This window comes from Corvus moneduloides, chromosome 17 (genome assembly GCF_009650955.1).
Source record: "Corvus moneduloides isolate bCorMon1 chromosome 17, bCorMon1.pri, whole genome shotgun sequence".
NCBI classification, from domain to species: domain Eukaryota; kingdom Metazoa; phylum Chordata; class Aves; order Passeriformes; family Corvidae; genus Corvus; species Corvus moneduloides.
This window is the reverse complement of record NC_045492.1, coordinates 2,410,051-2,425,075: the sequence shown is the minus strand read 5'-3', so window position 1 is coordinate 2,425,075 and position 15,025 is coordinate 2,410,051.

Below are 15,025 nucleotides of genomic sequence, written 5' to 3'. Positions count from 1 at the left end.
TGGAAGCCATTTCAATATTTACAGCATTTTCCATCCCCTACCACGATCTGTGTTGCCTCTCTGTGACCTTCCCCAGACCTCACAGGAGAAAATTAAGTCGTTTTCTGCATTTCACGTCACTCCAATTACACTCACCTTGCTCCTCACTCATGATAATTTTGCTTTGAGAAACTTGACTTATTAAAATGACTCCCTCATAGAGTCTAAAACGTGGTTGTTTGCTGCCCTGGAGTATAGGTGTTCACTCGTGTTTCTGTCACTGAAGAGCAGCCTGGAACTGGCAATAACAACCAGGTTTGTCATTTATGTTGTATTAAGGCCTAATTGAAGGCTGTGAGGACCCTTCTCCATCAGGCCCTACACAAATGCACAAAGCACTCACACTCTGCAATGGGTAAATGCTGCCTTATTAACACAATTTTGCAGAGGCACAAAGGAGACAAGAGATTAATGATGCTTTTGCCAGTCCTGAGCATCCGAAAATCATGAATCAGTTGATTCTCCCCTTCAAATGAGGAGTGATTTAAAAATTACAATATGCTTTGGGTCCTTCTTAGCATCCATTGGCAGTCAGGTTTTTATTTGCCTACTCTCCTCCTAACCTCCACTTACTGCTATATTTCAAGCATTCTGTGCAATGACAGAGAGTAAAATACTACAAAAATGAAAACTGAGACATTCTCTTGACTCCAGGTGATGTGACTTCAAACAGAGTACTAAGTAGAGAAAGACTCTGCAGAGTAATAACTCCCTTGCCTGTGAGAGTGGAAAGAGCCAGGAGTTAAATACCTTCAGTTACATTCTAGTGCAGGGGCTCTGTATTCAATGCCCAAATCTTTCAGAGTGAAGAAAATTCAAAAAATATCTTTATTTCCTGTCATTCTTTTTATCCCCTAGCTCAGCACAGCTCTAACTCATCAGGGTCTAACACACGACAGCAAAATCTCTGCCCATATTCAGAACTGACTCTCTCCAAAAGGAGACTGTTCCTCAGATAAATACCCTGACAGCATTTGGGATTCCCCAGCATGAGCCAGGCACCGTGCTGGGCCAATTTTGGTAAAGCTGAAAGAACACCAGAGCTGGAGTTGGCTCTTCAGCTTGTGCCTAAGATGCCTCTTCACTTCAACTTCAGAACAAAGCAGGAAATAATAACTTCCTTCTGGTTTTTGATTAAGGATCCTTAATTCCATACGGCATATGGCTGCAGCAAAGAGCCTTCTCAGCTTTGGGTAAACAAACAACAGCCACAAAACCACTTTAGAAGTTGGTCTTCGGAGCAGGCACAAGGAGGAGCTTCCTTTGCATCGTGACTGTTACTTCCCCATGGCTGTTAATGACTCCAGCCTCGTTAGCTGGAGCAGCAGCTCTATCCATTGGGACAGCCTCTCACTCCAGGCTGCTTGTCGCAGTTCAGTGTGGAATATCAACAGCAAAACTGTGGAAGGTTCAAACACACCTGGTGGCATTGATACAGCACAGCCTGGCTGTGCCTCCTTAGCAGGAGTCTCTGTGACCAGGCTGGATTTAAGAGTGGATCACAGCAGTGGGAGTGCCAGGATGGCGTGGGGTGGAAAGGACCTGTCCCATGGGCAGGGACACCTTCCACTAGCCCAGGCTGCTGCAAGCCCCATCCAACCTTGCCTGGAACACTTCCAGGTATGGGGCAGCCACAGCTGCTCTGGGCACCCTGTGCCAGGGCCTCAGAGAACCTTTGGGAAGAAAGAACCCAGCGATCTTTTAGGAACAGGAGCCTCCATCCAAACACAGCCTGTGCTCATTGAAATGGCTACATCCTCCTTTTTCTCTCACATCTAACAAATTAGAATAAAGTTTCTCCCTGCCTGTTACTGATTTCCAGTTCTTTAAAGATCTGACACATTTGAAGTTAAAAGTCCTATTGAGATGAAAGGCCCATTCCATGACAAGTGGTATCTACAGAAGACAAAAGTAAGGCATGAGGCTTTGGGGGTTCTTGCTAACAGCCTAAAAAGAGAGTTTGTACTGGCTGCAAAGCACCAATCTGCCTGGCTGTTGATTATTTGTATAGGTTCCTCACCAGAGAAGTGGGCAAACAAACCACAGTGGAGCCAGGCAGTTTCTGGGAGGGAGAAGGGGTGGTGTACTAGTTTGAAGACAAACCAGTGGGAGGCACCAAGTCAGAATAACAATTTAATGGGGAAATTAAAGAAAAGGAAAAACTAAAAGAAAACACTGTTTCAAGCCGACAGAGTCAGGATACAACCTGACACCCTGTTAATCAGGGTGGTGGTAACAGTCCAGCAGAATGGTGGCTGCAGTCCTCTGAAGCGGTGATCCTGTAGAAAAAAGGGTCTGCTCTTCCTCAGAAGGTCCAGTGGTGGCTGTGTAGCTCCTGTCCTCTGGAAATGCAGTGGAAAGGTTGTCTCTGGTGTTCAGAATCTCAGATTATATCCACGATGGGATGCTTGGTTCCTCCCTCTGGGTGGAGCATCTCACAATGGGGTCATGAGTCATGAGGCCAAGTGTTGATTGGGCTCATTAACAGAAGATAGTCCGGAGGGAGTTATCTCTGAGTCATGTGGCAGGACAATGATGGGCAATTAACAGAAAGATAGTCTGGGGGGAGGAGGCAAGGAAACGCTGCCCCACCTGATTTTAACAGCTCATGAGGATGGTAATAGGATACACTGCAACCCAGGACAGGTGGTTACAGTCACGCTGATGGATCCGCATGGAAACAGACTGTCCATCCCAGCCCATGTGGCTCCAGCACATCCATGGGTCTGACGGGTCAAGCTCTTGGCTTGTGGAAGAAGGGCCACCTTGGAGCTTTGGTTTTGGTATGGCAAATGCTGTGACAGCAACTCTGTTACACACCTAAGCCAAGCAATAATCTCATTTCATTTTTTTATACATCCCCTTCTCTGCCACTAACATGAATGCTGTTATAAAAATGGCATTTAAAAAGCTTTTTGATAAATATTCAAAGTTTGAATTCTTCTAGCCCACCAATAAAATTATTTTGGTTCTGAAAATCACTGTGAATATCTTTGGGAGCTTCTGCTTTTCCTTCCCAGTCACTCTTTGCCCTTCCAGCAGTTACCATGGGGTGTCGGGAGGAAAGGCTCACTTTGAGTTTGGGGCAGTGACTGCTCCCAGGGCCACCAGCCAGGTCTGCAGTCTCTTCCCTACTGCTGCTGGTTTGGGTGCCAAGGACAGCTCCAGTATGGCACAGCTCTAACCTGGGCTCAGACTGCTGGGGAGCAGCTGAATGGGTACCACCCTGTCTCATCACAAGATTTCCAAGGAGAAGAAAATGAGTGGGAAGCTTGGCATCTCCCCCATGTCTGTCTTCTCAAGTCAGACAAGAATATTTGCCATTTAAGGCATCCAGTATCTCTTTCAAAACCAGTTGCTTCCAGCTAACATCAAGTACAAATGAAACTGTATTGGCAAAATTACGTCTGCTCCCTAAATCAGCTGTGGTCTGATCAGCACTCCACTGCTCTGTCCCCTCTCCAAGCTGCTCATGCTCATCGTGGTGGCCATTTCTACCTTTGCCCAGGCCACTTCGGCTCAGCTGTAGCAGCCATTGACCTGAATCAGAATTATTGAAGTTGGTGTGGCAATGCTTGCTGGTGCTCAGAACAATTCCATGAGGATGAGCCCCACTGGGGAAGGGCTCAGCACAGAGCCCTCACTCCTGTGTGTGCATTGGCTCACATCCCCTGTGCCCATGGCATGGACAGAGGGATGGCAGGAGCCCACGAGGGATGACCAGGAATGCCCAGAGATTTCTCCTTCGCCAGCTGAAATACAAAAGCACAGGACAGCTGCCTGCCTCAGATCACCCAGGATCACCTGGAGAATCCGGCTGTCTCCAAGAACAGGACCCTGAGGAGCCAGCTAGTCGCTCTTGCCAGCTTTCACAGGTTGGGTCTACCCACACCAAGAACCTCTGGTGACAACTTTTCCACCTCACTTGTGCTTCCAGCCCTCAGGATGGGCCTCCTGCAGCAGTACCAGTTGTAGCATCCTTCCTGCAGCCATCACACCTCTTCCTGCCCATCCTGCTCCCTGCTGTGCCTCCCTCTCCAGGGATTTCCATCACACCTCTTCCTGCCCATCCTGCTCCCTGCGGTGCCTCCTCTCCAGGGATTTCCATCACACCTCTTCCTGCCCATCCCACTCCCTGCGGTGCCTCCTCTCCAGGGATTTCCACCACTCTCAGTGCAGAACTCAGAAATGCTGCCATGGTTTCTCCTTGTGCTGATGTCTGTCATACACAGGAGCTGACAGATGAGGTCAAATCATCCCTTCTGGCCTCCCAGGACAGGAGTCTGGTGAGGACCAACCCTTCTCCGTGGGAGAAGAACACCAGAAATTTCTTTCTTTCCTTTGGCCATGCCACTGTAGAGCATCTCTTGCAGGGCATATTGTGGAGTTTGCACTGCATGACAGCCATGGGAAGCAAACGTGGACTTCCCCTGCTCACAGGCTCCTCCTATGATGTTGAACCCCCCTGGTGCCACTGCTCACAGGCAACACTAAAAGATGTTCTGATGGAGCCAGAGAAAAATGTGTTTCCTGAGCTCTCTGTGCTGGGAGGGATGTGTGTGAAACCCTGTGCTACATGGAAAGAAAGAAGAGATCAAGATAAAGGCAGGACCCCCAGGGAGAGTCTCCAAATTGATCGGCTTTTCAACAGAGGACAAGTAAGTGTCAGGGCCCCAGAGGCCTCTGTATCACATCATCTCAGTCCCGCTGTTCGTGGTAGAAAAGAGCTCAGAGAGCGGCTGCTGCTGCTTTGAAAGGCTCAGCTGCTGCTTGGGAAGTGCTTAAAATGTAAGGGCTGCTCACTTAAAGGCTGTGATGATGAGGATGGTGAGAGGAGACCTCACCAGGGTCTGCAGCTTCCTCCTGAGGGGCAGTGGAGGGACAGGCACTGATCTCTGTGACAGGGACAGCACCAAGGGAACAGCTGGAGCTGTGCCAGGGGAGGGTCAGGCTGGATATCGGGAAAGAAAGGTTCTTCCCCCAGAGGGTGCTGGGCACTGCCCAGGCTCCCCAGGGAATGGGCACGGCCCCGAGGCTGCCAGAGCTCCAGGAGCGTTTGGACAGCGCTGCCAGGGATGCCCAGGGTGGGGCTGTTGGGGTGTCTGTGCAGGGCCCGGAGCTGGGCTGGGTGATCCTTGTGGGTCCCTTCGTGCTCAGGATATTCTGTGATTCAGTGATTTTCTCACTCAGCTGGTGCACAAACCAGGCACTGGGGACTTTGTGAGCCCTCTGCAGAAAGGAAGATTTTAACCTGTCAACAGTTGCCTTTCTGCTGTTTACCCAGACACTGGAACTCTGTGAAATCGAGCAGAAAAGGAACATTCCTCAGTGCCCTGGAATGGGGATATCATCCCAAACCCTCTTCTCTGAACACACTCTGCTACAGAGAGCCCTGAAGTCAGTGCCTTGAGCATTGGGTACAGAGGTTGTCACAGCCTTTCCCTGCCTCAACCACCCTTGTCTGTGCTCCATGAGGGAAAAATCCTGTCCTGAGGGTGTTCATGTGTCACTGAGCCTAAACACAACCTCAGTGTGACCAGAATTTGCTGGGTGAGGACTAAGAAGGGCCCATGCACATGCTGAAGGCGATAACCACAGGAACCCCATGCTTTAGGGTCAGGGTGTTCATCATCAAAGTCTCCAGTGCCCGTGATGTAAAGGCTGGTAAAATAAAGGATAAACTGTGCAGAATTATTTTTAGCCCATTACAGCAGGCCCTGAGCAGCTGTGTCACTTGCTTTTGTGCATGGATTAAACATACTGTTAATTAAAAAATGCAATTATCCTGAAAATACCAACTTTGAGCCCCGCTCTCCTCCACTTTGAATCCTGCACTTGCAGGGAAGGACTCTGGGCTAAGACACTCTCTAGAAATATTTAGCTCCTGAACCTGTTTTTTCAGCCACTTAAGATTCCATGAATTGTTAATGAGCATTTAAGTGCAATAATAAAGGATGTATCTACACCATTACAGAGGGGAAAAAAAAGTGATTGGGCTCTGCAAAACTGGTTGCCAGGAAATAGTTCAAGGCCTGGTTATTGTGGGCAAATAAATGATTGTGGAGATGAGCTGGAAAGAGCAATTTCAAAGCAAATAAGAGAAATATACAGCAGCTCATGTACAGTAACTGTGGCATCAAAATTACAGCCATAAATAAGAGACAAAAGGAATAGCTGGGAGAGGCAGATGGATGGAACTGGGGAGAAAGCTCAGCAAATGGCATTTTCTGCTGCATACGGAAAGCATTAAAGCTCCTGATGAGCTCCCCACCTCCACAGGCTGGCTCGGTATTCCTGGGATCCCATCCTACCCAAATAGGTTTTGGATAGATACCCTATCAATTAGAAAATACCGGGTCTGTCCTTTGCGCTGACTGAAGCCTTGTGGTGATAAATCCCTGCCAGGGTGGGTGGGAGAACGACACAGAGCTCCAAGCTTTTATTAATAAAGAGCAGCCTTGCTCTGGCTCTGGGGAGGGACTCTTTGTTTCCATGGGATCTTCACTTCCTGAGGCAGCTGGGGCCAGGCAGCTCCAGGGTCTGGGGGTTAACAGCCTAATAAAGTGGTTTTTAATCAGTGTAAAGCAAGCACCACAATTGCTGAGTGTCAACTGTTCTTATGTGCCCTCAAACGAGCAGGTTGTGTGGTGAGGGGTTGAGTGAGGGAGAAATGCCAGCTGGAAGCAGAGGGCAGGGAGAGACCAGGCAGTTCAGCTGCTGGGGGAAGCGGGAGCTGGGTAGGGCAGGGCAGGTGGGCATCGTTGAACCCTTTAGAAACACGGGGGCTCTTTGCACTTATCACATTCCAGGATATCACCCCCTTCCTGGCATCCAAGTGTCATGGAAAGAGCTGGTATCTCAGTATTCTCCTCCTTATGGATGGTGAGCAGTTAATATGGATATGAATCAAAGGGGTAAAAGGAGAAAATAACTCAAGAAGAAGCTTTTAGGGAGCCTCAAGTTCAGTGGGTTTCCACATAGTTTTTATGGAGGGATCTTTAAAAAATAAATAACCCAAAATAACAAAAGCCTTTCCTGAAGTGCAGAGCAGGCTGTGGCAGTGCAGCAGGATTTCCTCTTTTAGGAGGCCCCTGACGGCCCAGCTCTGCTCTGTACAATCTCCACTTGCCCACAGGTACCAACAGCTCTGATTTTCAGGGAAGAGCTTCAGGAACCCCCCCACAGCCTCTACCAGCGAATCAGATCACGGAACTGCCAAATTTCAGGGAATTCTGCCCTCGTTTATCTGAGCAGGTGTGTTAAACACTTGGACATTCATTTTTGCATCAGCCTCCTTTCCTTCTGGAGTCTTGGATAGTGCTTCAGCTTCCCAGGTGCTGGCAGGGGACATCAGCCAGGTGACATACACTGATGGGAGCTGGATGGCTGCAGCCGCCTCCCACCTGAGACATTTCCCACTGGGAATTGGCAGCTCCCTTCAGAGGAAACCAACACTTTGATACCTTCCCCAGAACAAACACCTCTCCCCCTTTGCATAGCAGCATTTCTGCCTGTCCCAGGTATTCCTTTCATCCCCCTGGCTGCTCAGGTGCTCAGCACCACACGTGGGGAGGGCCAGGCGTGCAAAAGCAACTTGGATTTTCTAAACTGCCACACTCTGAGTAAACTGCTTATAATTTCAAAAAGCTGAAGTGTCTGAGTGCAGGCAGCCAGTGAAAGAGGGGTGGTTTGCAGAAGAATTTCAACAAAACAAGGGTGTTGTAAAAGAAACATGGTGGGGACATTTTGCAAGCCTTTCAAAGGTATCAGTTCTCAGGTGTTATCAGGAGGGTTCAGTTCTTGAAAGCTTTGCTGTGCATCCACCATGGCCCCTGACAATGAGAGGAACCAGAGTCTAAAAAGGTTATAAAAAATAAAATGAAGGGGTTTATTAGGGAGCAAGGAGTAGTACTGTAATTAAAGCTTTTTATAGTATGTAAGGCCCTGGCACAGGGTGCTAAGAGAAGCTGTGGCTGCCCCTGGATCCCTTAAGTGTGCAAGGTTGGACGAGGCTTGGAGCAAGCTGGGATAGTGGAAGGTGTCCTTGCCCATGGCAGGGGGTGGCATGAGGTGATCTTTAAGGTCCCTCTCAACCCAAAGCATTCTGTGATCCTGTGATTCTATCCTATGTACTTTGATTATTATGAAAACCTTGAATTTCAGTTTGGGAGGTGCAGAACTGACAATAGGGAAAACATTCGTAGAAGTTTGGATTTGGTATTCTTGGAGGTCTTTTCCAACCTTAATGAATTCTGTGGTTCACTTTTCACCAGGAGCGTGGTGTGCTTTCAGAACAGGTCAGTACAGAAGAAATATCCATCCTTGGAGGGCTGCAAGGTTTAGCTAAATAAAGTCAGAGCCAATCTAACACCAGCCAGGTCTTCTCAGGAGATGTCACAGGAGCTCATGCTTCAAATGTGGCTGAAACATTTTCTTTTGTTTGTTTTCAGAAGTGCAGAAGGTCTGTCCCTACGCTGAGGTGGCTGAATTACCGTGTTGAGATGTCACCCAGAGAGCAGACCCTGCACAGGATTCACTCCAGCTTTATTCTTCCCATTCGTCAGCCACTTCTCACTTTTGTTCTTTTAACTGGAGAGCTGGGAACTGCACAGCATAATCAGTGATCTTTAGCCTGTCAGCAGCAAACAAGGGCTCTGAAATCCTTGGGAAGCCTCTTTTGAAAGCCATGATTATGCACTGACCTCCTCATTTACTGCGTGTGCCCTAATTCTTGGCAGTTTCTCCAAGTTTGTCAGGAAATCGATGATCATTTGCATTGAGAAACTCTTTCTCACAGCAAAGCTCACAGTGGGTGCTGCCTGAGCTGGCTTTAGGACTGACCCTCAGTGTATTTGCTGCACAGATCTCGCAGTGCTGCACCATCCTGGGGTGTTTAGTGAGAATATGCAGTGATGTGGCAATTTCTAGTGCAGATTTTAGGGGCTGCATTCTACAGAGTACGAACCCATGGAGTGCCACCCCCTCCTGCTTCCAATTTCTCTTCAGCCACACGTGGGGAAAGAGTTTTTCCTTTTTTCCCTTTTTCCCTTTTTTTCCTTTTATTTTTCCATTCTGTGGGCTAATCAGAAACTCTGCAAGCACTCAGGCACTGGTTGTTCTGCAGCATATTCTGACTCCATGCGAATGTTGAGCCTTGTTGGTTTCATGGTGCTGTTACCGGGTTACCGTGAATGGTGTTTAATGCTGTTGTGCTCCCTACTCCTCATCAGAATAAGGAAAAATGCCCTGTTTTTTCCCTGTCCATTCCACCACTGGAACAGTTTCCCTATGCTGGTGGCCAGATTATTAGCATGTTATTAAACAGACCATATTTGCCCCAGGATTATCGGATATTCTGAAAGGGAAAAAGAGAAGGTGCTGCATGAGACGGTGCTACAGAGGATCAGAGAATCCTTAAGGCTGGAAAAGGCCTCCAAAACCATTGAGGCCAGTCATTAATCCAGCACTGCCATCTCAATTCCTGTCCCTTCCAGTGGCTTTGGAACTCGCTGGCTCTTTATAGGGAAATTGGAAGAGGATGAGTGTGGAGTGGGAGCAGTGCAAAGACCAGCAATCCTTAGGAAAACTGTCCCTTTCCCAAGGCTGGGCTCCAGGTGGAAGCTCCCAGCAGCATCCCCAGGGGTTCCTGCTGGTTTGGTCTCTCTCAGAAGAAGAACCATGACTTGCTAGAGAAGGTCTTTCCTCCTCCTCACCACCTGACAGCCACCACAAACACCTGATTATCCATAACCAGGGAGAGCCTGCAGCTCCATGCAGTTACTCCACCTGGATAAACTTCCAAGAAGCTCCTGCACTCCCTAAATGCCACCACGCACCCTGCTCCTGCCGGGATCACTGCGTTGTCATCCAGGAAAAGTTTCACACACATGTACAAACAAAACAAAAAGTTCCTGCTATGACAACCTACCACCAACAAAAAGCACGTTTTCCTGGGATTCTTCTCTTGGTTTTATCCTGCCTGGGAGGAGAGGCACTGACAGCACACACAACTGGGAATAAAGCTGTATTTTTATGAAGCAAAGTGCCTTTGAGTTTTTTTGAAGCATCACGGGTGTTCCACAAATTGTCAGTGAGCCCCTGCATGTTGATTTCAGGACTGGAGGTTGTTTGGTGATTTTTGAAAGCAAATCATTGCTCACATTCCATTCTTTCACCCATTCCCAGTTTTGCACTACCAAGCCTTTTACAGCTTATAAAGAAGTTGCCAAGGTACCCTTGGGGAGTTCAAGCCCATGGCCTGGAGCCATCAGTTTGCTCTGCCATCATTGATATTCTCCTCACCTGAATTTGGGATCAGGTTCATGAATTTGTTATCACACACCTACAGGATTAGGGAGACCTGTGGCCTCCTTTTGAATTCCCCACTCCACTTCCCCGTGTCTGTTGGATTAATGAAATGGACAGCATTTTATGGATGAATTATCAGATCCAACAATCTGGGAGCAAAGAGAGAGTGGAAAAAATAACAGATTAGTCAGGGAATGATATTGGGCAAGGCAAATATTGAACCAATTTTCCCTTTATTACAGATACAGGGTAACAAGTTAATAAGAGAAGCAGCAGAATGTGGTAATGGCCATCACACTGCTGGCATGAATTATATAAGAGTATAAAATCTTATATGCATTGCATGCATTTTTAAACATTCTAATGAGCTGTACTGGAAAACATGGAAAAATGCCTTGTGGAGTCTAAATATTAGGAATCAGTGGCACTTTTGTCTTGCCTCTGCAGCTACCAGAACTACTCTGTTAATTGGCAGGTGCAGGACTTGTTCCCTCTCTTCCCTAAAGGTGACGCTCACGCCTCCAGGAGTCACAGCCCAAAACACAATATTGGTTTTGGGAGATTTTACTGAATTTTGAGGGATAACCATCTGGAGCACAGCACCTGGACATCCCTCCTGCCACCTGGGGCCGGAATCTGAGAGCTCAGACCCCAGATGTGAAACACATGTGAGGATTTCTGCAAAAAACATTTGGGTTTTCACCTAAAGGAGGGCAAAAAAGCACTATTTTACTGCACAGTGCTGGAGAACACAGGTTGATGCATTTTCATTTCCATCCTTGCTCTGAATTTAAGGCAGGGAGGAAGATGGGTTTGGTATCATTTGAATTCTCCTCTGTTTCTAAGCACTCCAGGCACTGATGAGACTTAATTATCTCCAGAACAATTTTAGTAAAAAAAAATTAAGGCAACTAAACCTAATAAAATATTAATATCAGATTTTTCCTCATAGGCTGAGGCTGACCTTTTGCTGACATCAGTTAATGTCTCACTGATATTGAAATACCAGGTGAGTCTCATCTCTTTGAAGCCGAGTGTTGCTGGAGCTGCCTTGTGGGCAATGCCAGCCTAAGTGGAGCAGTGAGCAGAGACTCTTGCTAACCCTTAATTACAGGATCTCCCACTGGCAAAAAACTGTCTGAAACCTTCATGACACGTTATAAAACACACTCCAGCTTCGTGAGACACGCTGCAACTTTGATCTGTTTGCAGGTGGTCATTTGCATCCAAAATGGCCTTGGTGAATTTTATTCCTTTCTCTTCTCCCCTCTCCCGTGTGTCCCACTCTTGCCCGGCCGAGAGCAGCACTGACAACTCCAACCACTTGAAAATCAGGGTTCAGATCTAAAAAGGATGAACAGAGTGGCTGGAAAATCACGGTGCTTCTAAAATTAGGACAAACGGGGGATGTTGCATTTGCTGTGTGAGGCCCGGCAGGATGGAGGTATCTAATGGGCGCTCATTTGCATGGAGAGGCACAAAGCTCGGCCTTTAATCACAATCGCCTCCTCTCCCCGGCTGCAGTTTGCTTTTCTGAGCCATTCTGCCTCCTGCCAGGGGCTGTGCAGGGGCAGGAAGCTCCTGATCACAGAATGACACCTGGGTGAGGCATGGCCCAGCTCAGGACGGCTCCTGAGCCATGTGGGCCCTCCTGAATCGCTGCCTGACCACCGGCTCTGAGCAGTCCCTGGAAAGCCCAGAGCAAAGCACCAGAGGTGACTCTTGACCAAAATTTCCAGAGAGGCTCTGCCCCTTGGTCCATACTGGTCATTCCTGCTCCACTGAGGGACACCAAGGTCCTTGTGAGGTGTTGTCACCTGTGGGTGTGAAGCAGTCGCTGCCTTTGGCCCTCTAAGAAAGGCGACAAGGCAATGGAGCTGGGGAAGGAGCCCCAGGAGCGGCTGGGGGAGCTGGAAAAGGGGCTCAGCCTGGAGCAAAGGAGGCTCAGGGGGGACCTTGTGGCTCTGCACAACTCCCTGACAGGAGGGGACAGCCGGGGCAGGGTCAGGCTCTTTTCCAGGCAACCAGCAACAGAACCTCAAGTTGTGCCAGGGGAGGTTCAGGTTGGACATCAGGAAGAATTTCTTCACTGAAAGGTGGTCAGACCTTGGAAGAGGATGCCCAGGGAGGTTTGGAGTCCCCATCCCTGGAGGTGTCCAAGGAACTACTGGATGTGGCACTCAGAGCTCTGGGCTGGGGACACGGTGGGGATCGGGCACAGCTTGGACTCGATGATCCTGGAGGTGCAGCTGAGGGGTCTCTCCCATCTAAAGCTCTCAGTGTGCAGCTCATGGGGCCAGGAAGATGGCTCAGCCTTGTAGCACTTGTCCTGGTGCTGGCTGGCAGATATCCCAGGAGAGCTGGGCAGTGGGAGCGGAGCTGATGTGATGAGAAAGGGCACAGCTCTGAGCAGGTGAGCACATTGTTGCCAAAGAGGGGCAAATCCCGTCTCCCAGCAGGGAGAGATCTCCATTATTTATGATTCTATGAAAAGTTGGACCAGTGGGCACAGCAAGACCCAGGGCCAGGCATGTCCAGGCTTTGCCTGGCCCTCAGGGGCTGGGGCTGGTGCCAGGGCAAGAGCCAAATCTCTGACAGAGTCAGGGAAATGCTTTCAGTGATTCTTTTACAAGTGCAGAGGGTTGCAGCACAGAAAAAGAACATTGCACAAATTATCCACAAACAACCCCTGTGCTCCAAAACCTCCAGCAGTGGCTGAGAACAAATCTTTGATGCCCTCAGGGGTAAGACATCAAACACAGAGGTCACAGGCAGATGGCAGCAGTGCTGCTGGGACTTTTCTCTCATCTCCATCACCAGGGCCAGCCCAGACACCAGCCAGCTCTCCCAAAGGTCCCAGCTGAGGGAACACTGACAGACACACTGCAAGAATTTTACAAGTTCAGTCAGCTCCTGGCTGAACAGGACACCTGGAAGACTTCGTTGAGGTTTTTGCAGGTCAGGGGCAGAAGTGTGAAAGGCAGTGCTGGTACAACCTCAGCACTTTGCTTTTCCCAGGTGGGTCAAGTGTGGCTTCCTGCTGCCCATGGCTGTTGTACAGCTGGTAGCCAGGTGTTCTCCAGTATCTTCAACACCTGTGACAGTGAAAATAGCTGAGACAAGGTTTTTGGGGTGCCCTGGAACCTCCCTGGGATCCATCCCACCTCACACCCTGCCTGTGACTGTTCCCAGCCCATCTCCTGTATCATTTGGAAGGTGGGATGGATCCCCCTGACAACCCAAACACTCCATTCTGTCACTCTCAGAAACCTGGAGACAGCACTAATCTAAACAGTGGGTAGGTAACAAGAGCTGGAATAGCAAACAAGCAAGAGAAAAATCAAACAAAAAGAAGGGAATTCAAACAAGTATTGTCTGTGCTGCTTCAGAAGAGCACTGTCTGGAGTGTAATTCTGTCATCATACATCCAGAGAAGGGAGGTGAAACATGGTCACAAAGAGACATTTAAGCCTGGCATAAAATCTCATATCTGAGCCTGGCTTTCCACTTTCAGTAAAAGTGGCCTCACACGTTTTCTTGTGTAGGTTTTCATTTCTCTTAAGCTTTGAAGGAGTGCCAAACCGACCCTTTGTCTTGTGCCATCAGCTGTGATCTTCTCAGGGCTCATTAATGGAGCAGGGCTGGGTGCATTCCCTGGATGTCTGCCCTGGGGGCTCTGGAAAAGAACGACCAACAGCAATACCAGGGGTTTAAGCCCTCTCTGCCCTAAAGAACCTGGGGGAAAAAATCCCTGTCCCCTTCTGCACCTGGGGCAGCTCCGGAGATGAACAAGTCCTGGGGCACAGCTGTGGGATGTCTCTCTGCCCTGTTCTGCCTCTCGGCCATGCTGGGCTCTGGCTTTTGTAGCTTACAGAGAAACTTAGGTTAAAATGAACCTTTGGAGATCTTTGACCCCAAACAGAGCTGAAAAAGGATCAGGTGGCTCTGGTTTATGTAAGTCTTATTTTAAAGTCTCTCCATATTGAGCCCCTGCTCTAATATTTGATTGATCTCACGGGAAAATAGTCCTGGTGTTTAAAACCTTGTGCCTGTGGTTTAAATGTTGCTGAAGAACAACAGGTGATGAGCAATGCATGGAATCAGACCCAGGCTGTGCCTGATGTGTCGCAGGGGTGTCTGGAGGGGTCTGGCAGAGTTCAGTGGTCACCATTAATCCTCCCTGCCTGCAATCCCTAAATACATTGTGCAGAAGGAGCTGCTGGCAGCAGCAGGAGGCAGATTCTTCCTGCCCAGAGAACAAATAACCCCCAGCAGGTCAAATCCTCCAAGCCCGAGCTGGGCCAGCTCTGTGTGAGCAGAGGAGGAGCTGCAGGATCCCGAGTTCCTGCCACCACAGGGACAGCAGGGGCAGCTGCTCAGCCAGACATTCACAGCCACCCCTGCTCTGCTTTTGTCCTCTGCAAGCACAGAGCCTCACCCAGCCTGCCTCAGCCTCCTGTCCCTTTTTCACCTTTCCCCACCTTGATCTGTCCCTCTGCTCTGTGGGACACCTGCCCTGGCCTGACCATGGCAGGGCACACCTGAGACAGGTGGGAGAGGCTGCAGGGAAAATCTCAGGTGCTGGGGAGGTGCTGGAGCCTCCACCCCTGCTGTCCCCACTGGCACAGCACCTGCAGTCACAGCCTGCCCTCTCCATCCTCCCCCCCAGCAAACCAAC